This window comes from Enhydra lutris, unplaced genomic scaffold, assembly GCF_002288905.1.
Source record: "Enhydra lutris kenyoni isolate GAN:26980312 unplaced genomic scaffold, ASM228890v2 scaffoldscaffold64, whole genome shotgun sequence".
Lineage (NCBI taxonomy): Eukaryota > Metazoa > Chordata > Mammalia > Carnivora > Mustelidae > Enhydra > Enhydra lutris.
This window is the reverse complement of record NW_019154148.1, coordinates 376,250-397,104: the sequence shown is the minus strand read 5'-3', so window position 1 is coordinate 397,104 and position 20,855 is coordinate 376,250. Positions and strand designations below refer to the sequence as shown.

The 20,855-nt window shown below is 38.2% G+C and overlaps 1 protein-coding gene across 2 annotated transcripts in view; it reads left to right on the top strand.

Annotated features, from left to right (window-relative positions):
• The window catches only part of LOC111158909 (proline rich 16), a 198,276-nt gene that overhangs the window by 175,243 nt on the left and 2,178 nt on the right, over positions 1-20,855 (top strand). Inside the window, exon 1 of one of the 2 annotated variants that reach the window (XM_022521234.1) lies at positions 11,883-11,895. The exons of the other annotated variant lie outside the window; for it this stretch is intronic. The gene's annotated coding sequence lies outside the window, so the exon portion shown is untranslated. Of the gene's footprint in view, positions 1-11,882; positions 11,896-20,855 lie in introns of those variants that run through there. 2 annotated transcript variants of the gene reach the window in all.

The window sequence follows — 20,855 nt, the reverse complement described above, 5'->3', positions numbered from 1 at the left end:
AGTTACCTAAAAGATTTAGTCATCATTCCCTAAGTATTGGTTCACATATATGAAAATCATATATTAATCATATATTCTAAAATCCACACACATCATCCTCCACATATTAGATCTTGACATTTCAGAACATGTGGTTTATACACTCATAATTTTCATATTATTTAGAATATTTTTTAAAATCCCTTTCTTAATGAAATGAACTTAAATGGGGGCACCTGGGTGGTTCAGTGGGTTAAAGCCTCTGCCTTCAGCCCAGGTCATGATCTCAGGGTCCTGGGATCGAGCCCCGCATCGGGCTCTCTGCTCAGCATGGAACTTGCTTCCTCCTCTCTCTCTCTGCCTGCCTCTCTGTCTGTCAAATAAATAAATAAAATCTTAAATAAATAAATAAAATTTTTAAAAAAGAAAGAAATTAACTTAAATGGCAGTTGTTCCACCGTTTGATTCAGTTAGACCTCAGGAAAAGAAAAAGTCTTACTTTGAAAAAAAGTGGGTTTTATACTAACAATGTAACAGATATGTTAATTAAATATTTTTTTAAATAGTAATAGAGAATTTGATGACTTGTCATGGAACTGTGTGTAATTTTCACCGCTAGAGGGCTTTGCTTTTTTTTTTTTTCCAGTCAGTAAGATTATTGTGAAGATAAACAAGTTTTTATGGCTTCCAAATTTTAACTGTATAATTAGAAAGTTTCAAATGAGTATATACTATATAATATATATTATAATGATATGCATAGCATGCAGAAATCTTATCCCGACTAGAAGTAAAATATGTAATATTTGAAACTGCGGAAAAGGCAATGTTTCATATTTTATTAAGTGAAGAGTAGTCAATAATGCAAATTCACAGGTGAGAAAAGATTTACAGTTTTCCTGTGCTCACTGCCTTAACATTTTAAAAGTGCTAGAAAAATATTCTACATTTTGCTTATCCAAATACCATATGTAGAACTTGTATATTTATAGTACCTTTGCCAACAGTTTTGTTAGAACTAACCCATAGGAATAACTTTAGCTACAAATGTTCTGAAATCTCTGTTCTCATAAAGAAAAAATAAAAACATGCTGAAGTCTTTCAGGGAATTTTCAACAGAGTGAGAGCCATGAAAGATCAATTTTCAATGACCTAGCGCATTTAAGAGGCTGCTGTCTCTCCTTGGTGAAAATCTTCATTGTTTTTCAAATTATGTGTAATTTATTTTTCTAAAATATCTCTGGGGCCCTGTGACAATAAAGACAGATGCTTGGCAAGCCAATTCGAAAAGAATCCCAAATTTTAAATTCTGCCTTTCTCTTTCATTTCGTGTATTCTGATTTATTAAATCAGACATGCAGGTATTATATTGTAAAATACAACTCACCTTACTCCGTTAAGATTTTTGGAACTCAGGCACAGAGGGAGATATAATAATGCTTGCATGCCTTTATTAAACCAAGGATAATGTCCCTCCGCATGTTTGTGCTAAGCATGCTCTCATCCTAATTGAGTTAGACTGGCTATTTTCAAGTTGGGAAAGATATTCTAAAGATGAGCTATAGAGATTTTCACATGTTTTCACAAATGCAAAAATAATGTAATATAACCTTCCCATTTGCATCATTTTCTGTAATTATCCCTAAGTTTGCTTAGGACAAGAATCATCTTTTTTAATGACTTGCTTTATGGCAGCATCTTTCTACTTCCTCAAGGCTCCATAAAATCATAGATGCTCACATCACTTTTCTGTTCAAACCTTGCCAATTTTTTTTTCAGATACAAGTCAAACTCACAGTATGTAACATGGTAGTGAAGATGGTTAAGCATTCTAGCACTTCTTCACCTTTTTCTTTTTCCTTTTCTGTCTTTACCCATGTTCTCCCTTCTTTTTTTTTTTTTTTTTAAGATTTTATTTATTTGACAGACAGAGATCACAAGTAGGCAGAGAGGCAGGCAGAGAGAGAGGAGGAAGCAAGCTCACCACTGAACAGAGAGCCCGACACGGGGCTCGATCCCAGGACCTTGGGATCATGACCTGAGCTGAAGGCAGAGGCCCTAACCCACTGAGCCACCCAGGTGCCCCCATGTTCTCCCTTCTTAATCTGCCCCTTCATGGACTCCCAGGGAGCACATGTACACAGACACACACACACACACACACACACACACACACACACACACTCTCATCCATCACATATACCCCTTGTAGTCTGCTATATTAGATGACTTTCTTTCTTTTGTTGTTTTTTTTTAATTAACATATAATGTATTTTTTGCTTCAGGGGCACGGGTCTGTGAATCATCAGTCTTACACAATTCACAGCACTCCCCATAGCACACACCCAACCCAATGTCCATCACTCAGTCACTCTATCCCTACCCCTCCACCCCACAGCAACCCTCAGTTTGTTTCCCAAGATCAAGAGTCTCTTATGGTTTGTCTCCCTCCTGATCTCATCTTGTTTCATTTTTCCTTCCCTTCCCCCAATGACCCCCCCACCCTGCCTTTCAAATTCTTCATATCAGAGAGATCATATGATAATTGTCTTTCTCTGATTGACTTATTTCGTTTATCATAACACCCTCTAGCTCCATCCACATCGTTGCAAATGGCAAGATTTGGGGTGTTTTGATGGCTGCATAGTATTCCATTGTGTTTATATACACCACATCTTCTTTATCCATTCATCTGTTGATGGACATCTAGGTTCTTTCCATAGTTTGGCTATTGTGGACATTGCTGCTATAAACATTCAGGTGCATGTGCCCTTTCAGATCACTACGTTTGTATCTTTAGGGTAAATACCCAGTAGTGCAATTGCTGGTTCATAGGGTAGCTCTATTTTCAACTCTCTGAGGAAACTCCATGCTGTTGAAGAAGAAAGAGAGAGAGGGGAAAATTGGATGACGTTCTGTTCTTGGAAATCTCTATTTATTTTTCAAACCATCCGTCCTTCCTTTAAATTGCATTTTATTGTGCTTTAAATGCTCTTCCACTTTTTTTACCTTATCCTTCAAGGTCCATTTTAAATGCTTCCTACCACCAAGACCTTCCCTGACATTGTTTCTCCCTCCCTCCATGGTGGAATTAATTGTTCTTTCCTATCTGCTGTCAAAATATTTTATCCATACCTGTGTTGTAGCACGTATCACAGATGCCACAGACAGTTTCTCTGTCTCCGCCCCTCTCTCTTTCTTCTTCTTTTTTTTTTAATTGACAAAGTTGAGAACTAATGCCTGAAAGAAAAGACTCGGTTTCACCGTTGTATAACTAGTGAGAGTCCACATTAAAATGATATCCAAATATCCTACCTTCAAATCAAATAGTATTATCAATATCAATATTTCTAATACTATTATTTTGAGTGATACATGCTCTTATTTCTATAGTGTAAGTATATTCTTGAGATATCATGGAAAGGAGTAACAGAGGTTTTTTCTGATGTTTTTGACAAGTAATTTCATATTCTACATGGATTCTAAGGTAATTTAGATAAAAAATAATCTAATTCACTGAATTCTTCTTCCTTTATGTTATCTACCAAACATTTAGCTCGGTATCTGAGATGTACAAAGTAAACACATGTCAAAATGCCACTTTAATGTATATGTCAGTATTTCTTAAGAGGTCTTGATAAATGAAATGCTTTAGAAATCTTACAAGTTTATTTTAACATATCATTGTGGTGCCTTCTTTCCACGAGAGATATGTCTGAAAGTATCATATTTTTAAACCATGCTTATATATGTTGTGCATATATATTATATGAATATGTAATATGTGTTACATATGTTATTCTATTATTATTAAATATATTTAATATAATAATGTATATATTAGAGAAAGGGAAATTAGGAATCTCATGAATATAGTTTATTTACAACCAAAATTCATCACCCCAAAGTTTATAAACAAGCACCAAACTGTAAGCAATAGGTAACTAACTTAAAAATGTTTTGTTACAATATTTTTCATTTGATTTTTTAAATGTTTATTATTTTTTAATTCAACATATATGTCAGTCCCAGACAAAGACACAGGTTACCCTGCCCTCTCGGAGCTTAAAGTCTCACCAAGGAGACAGACATGAAAGGGCTGATAGCATTCAGTCACTATATTAGTGTGATACATGCTGTGACACATACATGGAGGTGCTCTTGGGTTGTGGTAGGGACCATGAGAACATTCTGGAAGAATTCCTGGAAGAGGAGATATGGAGACTCATGTTTGAAGGATAGGCACTGTGTGAAACAGAGCGTGTGTATATGTGTGTGTGTTTGTGTTATGGGAGGAAACAGGAATGACCATGTCTAGGTAGACTTCTATGTAGATTTATGGATTATCTATGAATGACTTCTACAAAGACCCAGAGAGGGGCGCCTGGGTAGCATCCAACTCTTAGTTTCAGCTCAGGTCATGATCTCAGGGTTCTGAGATCAAGCCCTCGTGAGGCTCCATGCTGGGCATGGAACCTGCTTGAGATTCTTTCTCTCTGTCTCCCTCTGCCCCTTCCCACCCCTGCATCTCTGTTTCTAAAAAAAATAAAAAAAGACCCAGAGATAGGAGCTTAGCTTCTTCGAAGCATTGGAAGAAATAAAAAGAGCACAGAGTGAGGAAAGTGACATAGGCGCCTGCAGGTGTGGAAAACAGGACCCAGATCTGAGGGATATTACGGCCTTGTAAATTATCTGACCTCGATCTTAAGAACCATTAAGGCTTAATCATTTATGTCATGTAAATACATGTAACAAATATATATATATTTTTCAAAAGCTCTGTCTGACCGCAATGCAGAGAATAGATTTAATGGAAGAATGAATTGACTCGGGCAGGGTTTTGTTTGTACAACCTGAATCATGTTGCTGACAGAATATATATATATATTTTTTTAACATCAGTAGGGAATATAATACACAACCAGAGGTTTATTTCATTTACACTTTTACAAATACAAAAAGAGAGAGGGATTGAGAGCTGTAAGCTGGTGTTAAAGTTGCATTTCCATTATCATGAGCTATGCCCACCCCCGAATATTATTAACGTAATGGAATCATATCTAAGCGTGTACTCAGAAAGTGTATAGATGAGTCTTTTACAACTATTAAGCCACTAAAGCAATTATGATGAGGAATGTTTCCTTTTCCACACTTTACAAGCAGCCTCAGTAGAAGCATGTTGCCTGTTAAAATACCAAGATACCTTATAAAAGCAGAAATTAAAGTGAGCAGAGGCATTTCAGGCATTATAATCTGTGGGTAATGTTTGCTACAGGGGAAAGAAAAGTTGTAAACACCTCACCTGATAGACGAGTGAAAAACTGATAGACACGTCAATGTGGGACTTGGAGCCCACGTAGTACATTTTAATTATAGGAAGCTAAGCTGTGCTTTAATGGTACTTTCTCCCTTCGTTCATAATTGTTTTACGTTCATTCTAAAGAATAAGCATTTAGATGGCGTGTGACCGTTAGAAACTGTGTATAACTCAAAGATATTGTGGTTTCCTTTCCCGACCACAGTAATGAGGCAAATGTCCCAATAAAGTGAGTCAAATGAATTTTTGGTTTCCTAGTGCTTATAAAAGTTATGTTGACACTCTACTATAGTCTCTGAAATGTTCAATAGCATGAAGTCTTTAAAAAAACAATGTAGGGGCGCCTGGGTGGCTCAGTGGGTTAGGCTGCTGCCTTCGGCTCAGGTCATGATCCCAGGTCCTGGGTTCAAGCCCCACATCGGGCTTTCTGCTCAGCAGGGTGCCTGCTTCCTCCTCTCTCTCTGCCTGCCTCTCTGCCTACTTGTGATTTCTCTCTGTCAAATAAATAAATAAAATCTTTAAAAAAAAAAAAACAATGTACATATACCTTAGTTTAAAGATATTTTATTGCTAAAAAATGCTTTCAGTGAATCATCATCTTTTTGCTGTTGGAGGGTCCTGCCTCCATGGGGATGGCTGCTGACCGATCAGGGTGGTGACTCTTGAAAGCTGGGGCGACTGTGGCAGTTCCTTAACATAAGACAGCAATGACGTTTGCCACACTGATTGCCTCTTCCTTTCAGAAATGCTTCTTCTGTAGCACGTGATTCTGTTTGATAGCCTTTTCCCCACACCAGTTCTTCTTTCCAAATTGGACACAATCCTCTCAGACCCTGCCGTTGCCCTATCAACTAAGTGTGTGTCATGTTCTAACTCATTTGTTGTCATTTCAACAATCTTCACGCCATCTTTCCCAGGAGCAGATTCCGTCTCAAGGAACCACTTTCTCCGCTCATCCCTGAGAAACAATGCCTCATCCATCCAAGTTTTATCACGAGATGGTAACATTCAGTCCCACATTCAGGCTCCACTTCTAATGCTAGTTCTCATGCTGTTTCCCTCCTAATGGCATCTAGACTCTGCAATAAAGCAGATCACAATAATAAAACAAAGTGTGTCGGTATAATAATTTCAGGAATTTCTACTTCCTTCAGGAGCATCTCAGAAATGCTCATGATTCTATGTGGAATTGATTTCAATGAAACCAGGTAGTTTCGTGTTATAAGTTTAAAAAAAATTTTAAATGTGTTGATTTTGCAAAGTGTGGAGTTAAAAATTTTGGATTGTTTTGTGCTTCAAGTAACATAACCTGTTGAAACTTGTGTGATTTTCCAAAGCTGCCAGGGCCCATTAACATTTTGGACAAATCGTATCTGGAATTATATTTTATAGCTGGACCGAGGCTATCTGTATACTATCAGTACTATGACTATAAAGTAAACTATGACTTAAAGGAAATGACCCTAGTATAACATGAGTGTCCCATCTGTACCTCTCTGTCAAAGCACTAACTTCATGCACTTTTTTGGTTGTGCCTTAAATCTCACCCTTCTGACGACTCATGTTTAAAAATTGCAATTTACAACATCTAAACTTCTTAACATGGCCTACTGGGCACCCCCCCTACCCAGAACCTGGTCTTTATCTATTTTCAGCATTCTGTCCTATTCACTTGTCATTTCCTACTTTATTCTTTTTTTTTTTTTTTTAAAGATTTTATTTACTTATTTGTCAGAGAGAGAGCGCACACAAGCAGAGGGAGCATTAGACAGAGGGCTGAGCAGGGAGTGGGCCACCCATTCTGGGGCTCGATCTCAGGACCCTGGGATCATGACCTGAACCGAAGGCAGATGCTTAACGAACTGAGCCACCTGCTCGTCCATTCCTACTTTATTCTTTACAAACACATTAAAAAAAAAAAAAAGTGTTTCATACCTTCGTGCCTCCACCAAGAAATGACTTTTCCTTCTAATTTTATTTTACCTTTCAAGACTTCTCTCAGGTGTCACCTGGCTTGAAACGATCTCTGACCAATGCTTACCACTGACCTGCTTGGAAAGAGTAGATCACTCCTGTTTTCCTGGACTTGCAGATCCTTTTACCACCACACACACACAATGTACCATAATTATTAGCCTACATGGGAATAAATAAGGTCCAGCTCATCCTTTATCTCTGATTTTCTTGGGTATCATTTTAACCATCATCAAGCTAGTTATACACACTTTTGTTCCCATCTCCAAATCACATTCTTTATAAGGACATACCAGTATGATTCTCATTCTTCTATCCTTTTTTTTCTTTTTAAACTAGCTTCCATACCCAGCACAGAGCCCAGCTCCAGGCTTGAACTCAGACCCTGAGCTTAAGACCTGAGCTGAGGGGCGCCTGGGTGGCTCAGTGGGTTAAAGCCTCTGCCTTCAGCTCGGGTCGCGATCCCAGGGTCCTGGGATCAAGCCCCACATTGGGCTTTCTGCTCAGCAGGGAGCCTGCCTACCCCCCTCTCTCTGTCTGCCTCTCTACCTACTTGTGATCTCTGGCTGTCAAATAAATAAATAAAATCTAAAAAAAAAAAAAAAAAAAAAAAAAGACCTGAGCTGAGATGTCAGGCGCTTCACCAGCTGAGCCCTCGGTGGCCCTTCCTTCTTTATCATCTCTATCCAGTGTCTAGTCCTTTCTCAAGACACAACCCTTTTTAGCTACTCATCTTTATTTTCTTTTTTTTTTTTAAGATCTTATTTATTTATTTGAGTGGGAGAGAGAAGGCACATGTGTGCAAGCAGGGAAGGGGCAGAGGAGAAGAAAAAAGAGAGTATCAAGTAGACTCAGCACTGAGCATGGACTTTGATGTGGGGCTCAATCTCATGACCGTGAGATCATGACCTGATGCAAAATCAAGAGTGGGGTGCTTAACCAACTGACCCACCCAGATGCCCCTTCTTGTCTTTATTTTCTGATTAGTCAGCTATCTAAGTAATATCTCCAACACTTTTTTTAAAACTTCAGCTCACGTCATTTGACTCATCTTTATGGAAGATGAAGAATTAATCTTTTGTTTTTTTCCATATGTTGAAGAGATCCACCAATGATCAGTATCTCAATAGTAAAAATAGAATGAAACAATGTTAATGAACTCATAAAGAAATGAATTTACACGTGTGTCTCTAAACTTGAACCTCCCAGAAATGAATTCAATTGAAGATAGGAATGAATTCTCATCTCGCACACCATTGTTATCAACCACACTGTCAACAGTTTATTTCTTCCCATTTCAGTGCTGTGTTACAAATTTCCAGTTATATGACCTGTTGAATGGAACTCATTATTATTTTTTCTTGGAGCTTTCTGATTCCCTGTGTTACTTTAAAGTAATTGCTTTTTAGGGACCCCAGGGTGGTGCAGTCTGTTAAGCCTTGGACTCTTGGTTTTGGCTCAGGTCATGATTTCAGGATTGTGGATCCACCTCCAGGCCAGGCTCGATGCTCAACACAGAGTCTGCTTATTCTCCCTCTCCCTCCCTCTGCCACTCAGCACCCTAAAATAAATAAATAAATGAATAAGTCTTAAAAAAAAAAAAGAATAATTGCTTTGTAGGTCTGTGGTATGGGTGTTATTCATAAGTTCTTTTATTTGCTTTCACTCTTCTGTATTACAATGTTTCTTGGCTCTAATTCTTCCTGTCTGGGATCCCATTTTACTGTGTTACAGTATGTCCTTCACTTTTAAAGAACAGATACAAGGGATATATACACTGTCCTTGTCCCCAATATCCAAAAATATTTCAATTTTCCCTTACATTGAGATGGTAATTTAGCCAAGTGTAGAAATGGGATTGAAATCACTTTAGCCAGAACCATTGAAGTTACTGGTAAAAATGTTTTTGGTTATCCATTTGTCCTGGAGAAACTGTGATGTTTATTTGATTTTCACTTCTTTCTGGGTGTCCTGGGTTTATCTGGTGGGTGATTGACTTTGTTTTTCCCTGATTAGCCCTCAGATGGTGTTTTCCATCTGAAGCTCCCTTTGTATTATCAACTATGAAATTTTTTCTTTTATTGTTTCTTTGAACATTGCCATCCTACATTTCCCCTCCCATTGTTGTGGAACTCCTCAATCAGTTGGAGGTCCAGGGCTGATCTTCTTGCTCTCTGTGTCCTAACTTTTCTTTTGTATTTTCCTTTAAGAGAAAATCTTGCTTTATGGTTGGGAATCTTTCTTAGATTGTATCTTCCAGCCTTCCTATTATTTTTCTTTTAATTTAGTACTTATGCTTTATATTCCAAATATTTCTCTGACATCCTCTACTTTTTAAAGAAAATAACTGTATAGTCTTATTTTATAACTGCAAGACATTCTCAACCCTCTGTAATACACTAGTTAGATTTATTGCAAAGTTCTCTTTGGTTCACCAATAATGGCAGCTTCATCTTCACGATTGACTCAGCCTTCTATTTATCCAGAAACATTGTTCAGTTTCCTTATAGCTAAAATCTCAGATGTTCAATTTCCTTATAGGTAAAATCTCACTTTTTCTGCCGTGCTGTTAATCTTGCTGCCCTTCAAAGAACATGAGGCTATTTGACACAGTGTTTTCCACTGTGAATTATAGTCACTCAACAACTTCACACTCTAATTTTTGCATTGATTCTCACTCCCACCCTCTCTGTATCCCACTTTCAAGTTTGAAATCCTTCTGGGATTCCATCAGTGCTTTTTCCACCTTTTTATTAATTCATCCCAGTATTTATAAAAATCTCTGATCCATGTATGCCCCACTTTGAGAAAAATTTCTGAATTTATTACTGTCATTCCCCTTTACTGTCATTTAACTATGATTTGGAGAGGAAGACACTAAGTACGTGTGATAAGTCCCTATTAAACTAGAAACATTTTTTGTAATTCTCACTGTCTCCTGTAATAACAGATGAATAGTATTTGCACAAGAGATATTTGTCAAACCCACTTGAATACACAGAAAACAAGACAGATTACATTATAGCTTTATCTTGCTATTCTGTTGATGAGGCTTGATATGAATGATGATGTTGTTTGTTTTTCTTTTTAATCTTGGTTGCATCCAGAGAACAGAGTATCCATTGCCTCCTTTATGTATATGACAAAAGCAAACAACACAATACTTCCCCAAAATATACTGTGTGCTGTCTGTAAAAGTTTCAAAAGTAATGCCTGGGTGGCTCAGTAAGTTAAGCTTCCCACTTTTGGTTTTGTCTCATGTCACGATTGGTCATGAACTCAACCCTGGTACTTTAAAAAGTTTCAAAAAATTAAACATTTTTAAGGAAGTTTATCATTCCCATGTACTTCCCAACAAGAATAGTTAGATGTGTATGATTTTTTGTTTGTTTGTTTCTGTGGTGTGTGTGTGTGTGTGTGTGTTTCAGAGGTTACTATTTGACTTGAAATATCCTTCCTCCCTTTTTGTTCTATAGAATCATTGCTATTCACTAGGTGCATTGAGCCCCATATAAAAGCCTCCATTCCCCAGCCTCCTTGCCTCTAGGAAACTTAATTTTGGCTGGTGAAATGTAAGCAAATCAAATGCATCGCTCCTGAAACATCTCTTTAAACAGCCGTAGTTATATGCCTTTGCTCACCTTTTCTGTTCTTCCCCTTGAAATGCTTATGTGATGGCTAGAAGTCCAGCTCTGAAGTTGGACATGAAATGTAAGTCACACACTTGGCACAGCAGAGCAGAAAGTTAGGCAGAGCTTGAGTCTCTGACAGCTTCAAGGTACTGCCTTATCTACCCTAGAATATTCCAGAGCCAGCATGGACTCTCTCAGATACACCAAGGACAAGGAGAATACAGAAGCATGAGCTAATACAAAAACATTAGTATGGTGTTTGGGATATCATGGAACTATAGCAGCAGCCAGTTGGCTAGGTCTGTAAGAAATAATGTTAAGGATGAACAGTTGCTGTAGAAATACAGAGACAGCTTCAGGAACCCAAGACTATTCTAGTCATCTCTTGGGAAGCAAACATTTAGTGTTTACCCCCTGAGCAACTCTTCCATACTGGTCTTTGGGTGTTTTCAAATATCAAGAGAAGCCTGAGTAAATCCTGGGATTTTTTTTTTTAAAGCTCTTACAGATTTTTTTTTTTCAAGATAAGCAAGTTCCAAAGCAGAGTTAACCAAATTTGTGGAATGATCTCAGTGTTTCCATATATTATTATTATTTTAACACAAGCACATTCACAAAATGATTACAAGAATTATTTGTGCAGAGCCATTCAGAGGCAGTGTATAACAAACCCTGTAATCTAGCAATGGGACACAAAGTTGTATGATCTATGATGAACTACTTACTTTAATGCTACCAATAGGTCGGTAGCATAGGTAATAGGTACATAGATGAGTATAAATTAGGTCTTCAAAAATTGGTATAATATCCAAAGTAGATATGAAGTATGTGAGTTATGAACAGAAGACCAAGGATATTGGCCACTTGTCCTCATGCTGGAAGAGCCCCACCGGTGACTCCGCTCCTCTCTGTTTCATGTCTTTCAGGGAGGATCTGGCTGAGTCTGCCGGTTGCTGTCCTGTATACTGTGCCACTGCTAGCCAGAGCTCTCGGGTCTGCCCACACTTGGGCTCAGCCACTGACCATAGTCTGGGAGCTGCGAGGAGGGGGTGTTCTCAGCTCTCTCTCTTGGGAAAAATTCCTATGGCTCCCATTCATTTCTCTTCTTAGATCTTTATAGTTGATGCCACATATTCAAAAGGTGGTGGCTCTGATAAATCAATATTAAAGACCTTAGAAGATTTCACAAACTTTTTTATACAGATGTAAGTCAGGGCTAAATTCTTTCTTTCCTTCCACTATGTTTGAAGCTGCCATTCTTATAGTTGCAAATTATTACTGAGGAGACTCTAGAGGAAGATTCCCTCAAGTGGAGAGAGGGTTTTCTTTGTTTTTAAGGCAATTGAACTATATATATTGTGTGGTTTTTATTTAAACAAGATCAGCAGGGTTTAGGAACGTTCTAAATACATGTACAGCTGTTGACATAGACAAATAATGGAAGATAAATATAGACTTAAACTGGCTTCCCTGTTTTGGAGAGTGTCCTAAATGTTCTCTACCCCAAGCTGTGGAGCTAGGCTCAAAAAGTCAAGAACATAGGGGGAGAGCTTACCAGGTGTCACCCATGCCTTATTTCCACCTGCCCTTTCTCTGCTTCATCCATTCCTTTGTGCCTTTCTGCACCACCTGGAATTGGTGAGTGTGAACACTTTGAAAATCAGACCTGAGGGATGCCTGGGTGTCTCAGTTGGTTGAGCAGCTGCCTTCTCCCTCTGCCTCTGCTGCCACTCTCACTCTGCCTCTGTCTGCCTGTGCTCACTCTCTCTGACAAATAAATAAATAAAATCTTAAGAAAAAAAAAAGAAAAAGGAAAAGAAAAGAAAATCAGACCCGAGTTGGAAAAGCTGGGGAGGGATGGAAGAGAGGTTGAGATACATCTTTTCTCTCGAAGTCTACTTTTGTCCACTTAGCTCTCTCAGCCTATTAGAGCATGTACTCTTGCAATCACTGTTTCCTGCTGGGAAACTAAGGTGGAAATCCATGCTCTTGGTCTGAGGGGAACACATATAAGTAGATAATTACAACATATTAAGGCGATTGTAATAATAAAATAGACATTGCCACATGAGAACATAGGACAAAGAGCTCTTATTTATTATTATTTTTTTAATTCTAGGTCAGTCTGTTTGACCTGACTTTCACTCTAATGATAACCCTACATTGTCTCTGTTTTTGTTCTTTATAGTTTAATATTTATAGAATTAATATAAATGAATTTTGGATTTCCACAAACAGCTTAGATCATAAAACCATGTCATTTCTGCCAAATCTACCTCTCTTTTATGAAAAGATTTAAGGATATTCCCCAGGTATGAAAACCTGGAGCTCGTGTGATTCCTAAATCACAATTATTATTCTTAATTATTTTACAGTTGATCCGCAGCTCCCTTGTATGTGATCCTAACAAAAACCTCTGAAGATCATCGAACACATCACCTGTTCTTGTCCTTTCTTTAAATCTCTCTTTGCTTGCATTCCATGAGCAGATTCCCCTCTAGACATGAGCAGCCACAATTAGACAGATGGCTCAGTTTCATATTCAAGAGATACATTTCTCCCTTGCTTCTAATGTTAGGTGTGCATGTTCTCAGACTTAGGATTAATGTCATGCTTCTTCTCACCCCCAGATATCTGCAAACACTCTGTCCCCCTAGACCTATTTTCTTTCATTTTGTTTTCCATTTAATTCCATCTTGCTTGTGGTTATGATTCCTTTAGTTGCAACATGGTACTTTGAAAGAGTTTCAGCCAAACATTGAAATGTAATTATAAGGACACAGTGTATTCCTTGTCTGGCTAATTTATTCATCTCTCACTTGGCTGTGACAGAGTCTAACTAGCCAAGTAAATAAACTTCAGCACCTTTCAATATGTTCTCTACATGGCAGCTGCAAGAATCACTTCTTTCCTTTCTTTCTAACTTTATTTAACTAGTGTAAAATATTTATTTTATTTTCAAGTTATAAAATGATTCACACAGGACAGAAAATAAATAAACTAATGTAACAACTATAACCCAGACTTAACCAATGTCAACCTTTTCTCTTAATTACTTTGCATCAATTTTAAAAAGAAATAAAGTATCTTAGCCATACGGTAGCTGCCTTTCAACATCCACTCCCCTTCCTTCTTGCCTAAATTTGATGTGTATTATTTATTTCCATATTCTGTAACATAAACTACCCTTGTTACTATATATCAACAATAAAGACAAACTGAGTAGTTGTGTTTTAACTTTGTTATACTCAACTTTTGTTTTTTTAGATTTATCCCTACTGATACATGTAGTTCTGGTTACTTCCTTTGAACTACTTTATATTTTGTGTACCCAAGTACTTACCAACCGATATTTAGGTTTCCAGTTTTTTGCTATGAGATAACAAACAACCTGCAAGGAGCATTCCTATGATTTTTCAACCCTGTGCACGTCTGTGTGAGTTTCTCTAGAGTAGGGTAGGCTTTTTTCCTAAAATACCTGTACCATAGAGAATGTCCCCTGTCCACTTTATAGGACATTGTCAGAACTTTTCTAACAAACTGGGTGTATATTGCCCTTAGCAATGTACATACTCCCCACTTATCCACATCATCATCATCAATTGGAATTATCAGACTGTCTTGTTTTGAATCACTTTTAAGAATGAAGTGCTATTGCATCTGTCTTCAGTTTGCCCTCCTTGATTACTCATGAGATTGAGTGGAAATTAGGTATTCTGCTTGTGTCAGTTACTTTGTTACAACATTTTTCTGATTGTGTGTGTGTGTGTGTGTGTGTGTGTGTAATCTCCAAATATTTTTTCATTCATTGTTTTAAAGATTTTTGAGAGAGAGAATGCAAGCAAGAGAGAGAGAGAGAGCACAACCAGGGGGAGCAGCAGGCAGAAGGACAAGCAGACTCCCCACTGAGCAGGGAGCCTAATGTGGGACTCAATTCCAGAACCCTGGGATCATGCCCTGAGCCAAAGGCAGACACTTAACTGACTGAGTCACCCAGGTGTCCCTGTTTCAGTCTTTTATTTGGCCTCAATTAGTACAGAAACAATACTGTTTCGATGAAGAAAAATTTAGGTAGACCTTTTTGCTTAGTGTTTATGGAGCTGCATCAGGTTTCATTAGCATATTTGCCTGCTGTATCTTATTTGTGTCCATTTATATGAATGTTTCTGTGTCCTTTTTTGAATAAAGTATTGTAATCTGTTTATGTTTGTTGTGATTACTAATATATTTGGAGTTATTTTTTCTATCTTATGTAGTTTCTTTTCTGTTTGCTATGATATTTTTGTTTCGTTTTTTCTTATTTTCTGCCTTTTTAAAATTTAAAAGTTGCCAAATTTTTCTTACTCAGTCTTTAAACTTCATATTATTTTGGGAATTTTAAGTTTGTCTCTTAATTCAGTAATGGCCCTAAAATTTTTTCACATGCATTCTTGACTTAATGAGCCATAATCAATATCACATTGCTACTGATTTCTTACACACAAAAAAAATACAGTGGACCTTAAAATGTTTTAACTCTGGGGCGCCTGGGTGGCTCAGGGGGTTAAGCCGCTGCCTTCGGCTCAGGTCATGATCTCAGGGTCCTGGGATCGAGTCCCACATCGGGCTCTCTGCTCAGCAGGGAGCCTGCTTCCCTCTCTCTCTCTCTCTCTGCCTGCCTCTCTACTTGTGATCTCTCTCTGTCAAATAAATAAATTAAAATCTTTAAAAAAAATAAATAAATCTCTAAAAAAAAAAATGTTTTAACTCTGATTGTTTCCCAATCAGATGTCATTTTTCCTAGTATCTAATTTTCATGTTTTTCTCATCTCTCCAATTAGTCATTAGTACATTATTGTTTTGTAACCAATGCACATTTTTATTATTTTATAATTTCTTTGCTCATCTATGCTCCTTGTATGCTAGTCCTTTCTTCTGGTTTTTTACCTTTTTTCTGATTTGTCATTTATCTGTATCTTCAACACTAATATGTAAAAAGTACACTCTCCCAGTCTTTATATATGACAATGTTGATTTCACCCTCACATTTACAGAAGAATTCAATTATATTTTCAGTTACTTTCTTTCATTATGAAACATACTCTTAAATTTTCTTCAGACTTATATTGCTTGTTTGCAAATCTGTCATCCTAATTTTTGTTGCTTAATACACACTTGGTGTCCCTTGTTTTATTCTTATAAAACTCCTGTCATTACTTTTGTAGGAGAAGGAGACATTTCTTCCTTTTTTCCCAGGGTTCTTCTAGCTGGCTGAGGAATTAAATTGACATGGGGCAGAGTAACAGGAGAAAAAAACCGAAGTTTTTTTATATATGCATGGAGGTCCAATAATGCTACTGAGACCCAAACCAATGACCAAGGCAGGCAGTTTTTGTACATTTTAGACAAAGAGAAAATAAATTAGTGAGGAATTGACAGGATAAAGAAAACAGAGGCTTGGGAGCTTTAATTAGTAAGGAATTCTAAGCAGAATTTGGGCTGAGGTAGTAGATGAGTAAAAAAGTAACAAGAGGGCTCCTGGGTGGCTCAGTCAGTTGGGCATCTGCCTTTGGCTTAGGTCATGATCCTAGGGTACTGGGATCAAGCCCCGCATCAGGCTCCCTGCTCAGCTGGGAACCTGCTTCTCCCTCTCCTCCATGGTCATGGTCTCTCTCACTATCTCTATCTATCTCTCTCTCTCTTAAATAAATAAAATATATGTATTTTTAAAAAGAACAAGTTTTGTTCCGATAGTTTTCTTGGCTTTAAAATTCCTATCTCTGGTGATAACATCACCTTTTTCTTCCTTAGTGCATAGGGGTACTTTTCATACAAAAGATTTATTTCGTGCTTTCAGGAGGACTCAGGAGGGTGTGAGTGTCCTTGCACCAGCTGGGTCCCATGTAACTTTAACACAAAATCATTAACATGCCATTTCGGTACGTTTTGGGCATCTACACTTTTTCATGTGCTGTATTCTTATGATGGCATTCTGGGTGTGTGTTTATTTATATTTTCCTGTTTGGAGCTCTGTGTGCTTGTCTCATTAGATGATGCTTCCATTCTGAAAAATAGCAATTTATCATCTCTTCGAACAGGGCTTCTCTCCCTTCTGGAACTCTCTAGGACTCTGTGATACTTGATCAGCACTTCGCGGGACCCTCTCACAGCCTGACCTCTCACGGTGCCCTTCAGCCCAGAGTCACCTTCCCATGGCTCGTGCTCAGGCCCTCTCTTCTGTCAGAAGAACTTTATCAGTCCCTTCCCTGAGCAGGCTTTGGAATCGCTCCTCTTCTACCATTTAAGAGCCACTCATCCTTCAGAGAGGTTTTGCTGACTTTTTTTTCTTTCTATAAAGTCTTTATTTGTCTGTTACGAATAATTTTTTTTTGTGGTTATCCCAAATGATTTTATAAATTTCATAATTTTTATGTGCCTGACTAGTATCCAAGAAATATCAAAAGTGCAGTCCCCATCCAAAGAAACAAATGGGCATACTGAAAGGCTCTGATTAAATTGATTATTTTCAGGAATAAAAGTAACTATATCCTCTTTCATTAATTGGATGGTGGTTTGGTAAAATTTTTATACTTTTAATGATTTTTGGTTTTCCATGGTGTTTTCTTAGCAACATTCTACCAAATTACAGCTTTCCAAAAGTTGTAGTTTTGTGTATAATTCTTTAGTATGATTTTTGCTGACTTTTTGATGGGCTGTTTTTATTCTCCTCTTACAGTATCTCGGTCTGTCATTCAGAGCTCCTAGAAAATGCATACTTTTAGTTATTGGTTTGAGTATCTAATTCATGCTGGGTCCTTCCACTGAATTCCCTGCTCCACAAGGACGTTGCAGTTGACCTTTATAAAGTCCACAAGTTTGAACTCTGGAGGTCCACTTATATGCAGATATCTTTCTAAAAATACAATACTATAAGGTACTTTCTCTTCCTTATGATTTCCTTAATAACATTTTCTTTTCTTTAGTTTACTTTGTGGTAAGAGTACAGTAGATAATGCATACAACATACACAACTGATGTTCGTCAACTCTTTCTGTTATCAATGAGGCTTCCAAGTCAACAGTCCACTGTTAGTGGTTAAGTTTTGGGGGTTCAACAGAGACATAGCTTTGCACAGTAGAAGCAGCACCCCTAAGCCTTGTGTCATGCAAGGATCAACTGTATTTTGTCTGTTTTAGTTTTTCATTTAATAGGCACTTGGGAAATAACAACAAGGAGACTAAAACCCACCAGCAGCTATAGAACTGCATGAGAGGTCCAGGCAATACGATTCGTCTCTGAGCAGCAGCCTCCCTCCCTTGAGAGTGGACCAGCTTTCTCATCTTCCCTGTAGATATGTAATGTGATATAAGGCTCAGGGTAAAGAGTCTCTCCAGGTGAGATAGTGCACAGTACCTGTGAGCCTGGACCATCCCCCATCTCTCACATTCTTCCTGTGTCCTCCCACTTTAATTTCTGGGATGTCTGGGCTAGAACTATAGACTGTGCCATCAGACTAGATCATTTCTGGTTAAATCTCTTTCCCCCTATTTTATTTTAGAATAACTGATCAGATGTGACTTTGCAAAGTAACAACTTCAAAACTCAAATGAGAAAGAACACGTTTTCATTCATTCTTTTTTGTTTGTTTGTGTTTTTTTGTTGTTGTTCACTCTTAAACTAAAAAAGTAGCCTTCAGTGCATTTATTTAACAAGTATTTATTGAGCCCCTTTTAATTGTCATTCACCACTTTAGGACTTTATGTCTCGGTAGTACAAACAAACATGGTCTCTGATCTCACCGAAATGAGAGTCTAGAGAGGAAAGACTATTCCAGGACTCCTCCTACTCTCTAAACAATCACAAAGTATGCAAATGCTTTCAGTGAAAGAAATAAAGTTCCCTGTGAATATTTAACAATTTCACCTGACCCACATGGGAAATTGCAGGAGAACAGGGAAGGCTGAGGTCATGAGGGACTCCTGAGCTAAGGCTTTAAGTCAACAAAGAGGAGGTATCAAAGCATTTCAAGAAGAAAAATTGGTATGTGCAAATGTCCTATGGCAGGAAGCAGACTGACAATTATGAGGGTCTATAAGAAGACCCAGGAGGTTTGAGAACAGAAAAGAAAAGGGAAATTTATTAGAGCTGAGGATGGAGAGTTATTTGAGGAGAGACAGTAATGTGCTGACTGGGTCTGGCTAAAAAGGGCCAATTGTTCTATTTTCAGAAATTTTGTGTGAGCCTGCTGCTAAATAAAAACCAAAATATAGAATCACTGAACTCTACTTCTGAAACCAATGATATGCTGTATGTTAATTGAATTAAAAAATTTAAATTTGTATATATTATATATATACTCATATTAAGTAAACTACATTAAATACAAGGCTTTCTAATTGTTCTCAGTCATTCTTAATCATTTTACTACATTCTACCATTATCTGTGCCCCTGAGTTTATTTTTGCTGATTCTACTGGCCTGTAGAAGCATCTCTGCTGCTATGTTAGTGAACATTTCTTCCCAATCTCAAATGCAGTGATGTCATATTCGCTAACTTGAAATTGATCACCGTGGGAATTTACACCAAAGAAATTGTCAAACTTTTCAAATCAAAATTCCCTTACACTTCTAAGAACCAGTTTTAAACATTTACCAGCACAACACTGAGGGAAACTATACACGACCTTGGAGACGGTGTTAAGAATTGATCTTTATCACAGGAGAAATGAACAGGCATTGAAAGGTTTTGAGCAGGGAGTTAACACCAAGAGCACATTTCTGTTTTAGAAAAATCACTGACACAACAGAATTGAAAGAAGGAACAAGGTGACTTCGGGGGACCCTGTGGTAAATAATGGTGGCTCAAAGAGGACCAAAGAAATGCAGAGAAGTGGGTTTGGTATATATATAGGAGTTAAAATTAGAAGGCTGAGCTCCGTGTGACAGTAGCAAGAAGCAATCCCTTAAGACCCTCATGAGGAAGAAGTAAAATCTCTCCATCCTCCCTACCATTCTGGATGCCAAAGATGTTTTCATTTTGAGCCCAATTCTGCCACCCTGTGTCAAAGAGCCAGCTTCACGGTGGAACACACTGAGACCTGAAGACGGAGAGACAAATCTGCATATGGAAACGTGAAATGAAGGACTATACATAAATAAACTATTTTAAAATGATCTGTAACCTTCCCATCTTTGTATATGGGTAATCGTGCCTTTATGGCGACCTTGAGCATGGTCTCCAAGATCTCTGCCTGAGGGAGGGTGAATGAGCCTGTTCTGATATCCAGCATTTGAGCCGAGGCTGTGCTTCCTTCCAGCAAGCTGCCTCCTGACCATGTCGAACAGGACAGAGACCCTCAGGCAAGCCTGTTAGGGGCGATGCCCAAGTCCTTCCATGAGCGGCTTTAGCATCATGACTCTTCAGTTCTATCTCCCTCCTTCTCATCTATTCTCCTTCACTAGGCTCAGACCTCCACCACCATCTGATGGTTCTGCCAGCCAAACTGGATGCCCCGCCTCTGCCTGGTGTCTGCAACAGCTCTTGAGATGCTGTGACTTGGATCCCTCCCCCAAGTGATGGCAGACATCTGCTGGGCAAGTTCTTGGGGCCAAGAGAATTTTCTGCCCCTTTCCCCAAAGTCAGACAGCTGCAGCTTCTCCCTGTTCTCAGAAGCAGGAGACTGTTGCCATTCCCTTAATGCTTACATGTTGTGTTTTATAAAGGATGAAGATATGGGAAGTCCCTGGGGTTTTATGCCTATGTGCCCAGGGATGGCACAGGGTGGGGGGGGTGGAGTCTCCACCAGATTTATTCATTCCATTCTCTGCCCTGCTGTCCTCAGCAGGCAACACCAGAGGCTCATGGAACAGAGACGTGAATGAGGACAGACAGCATTGTGTCTAGGCTCCTGGGGACTCTAAATTGTCATATTTATTGATTAAAGTTCTAGCTGTTTCCTCACTTTGGTGGAGGC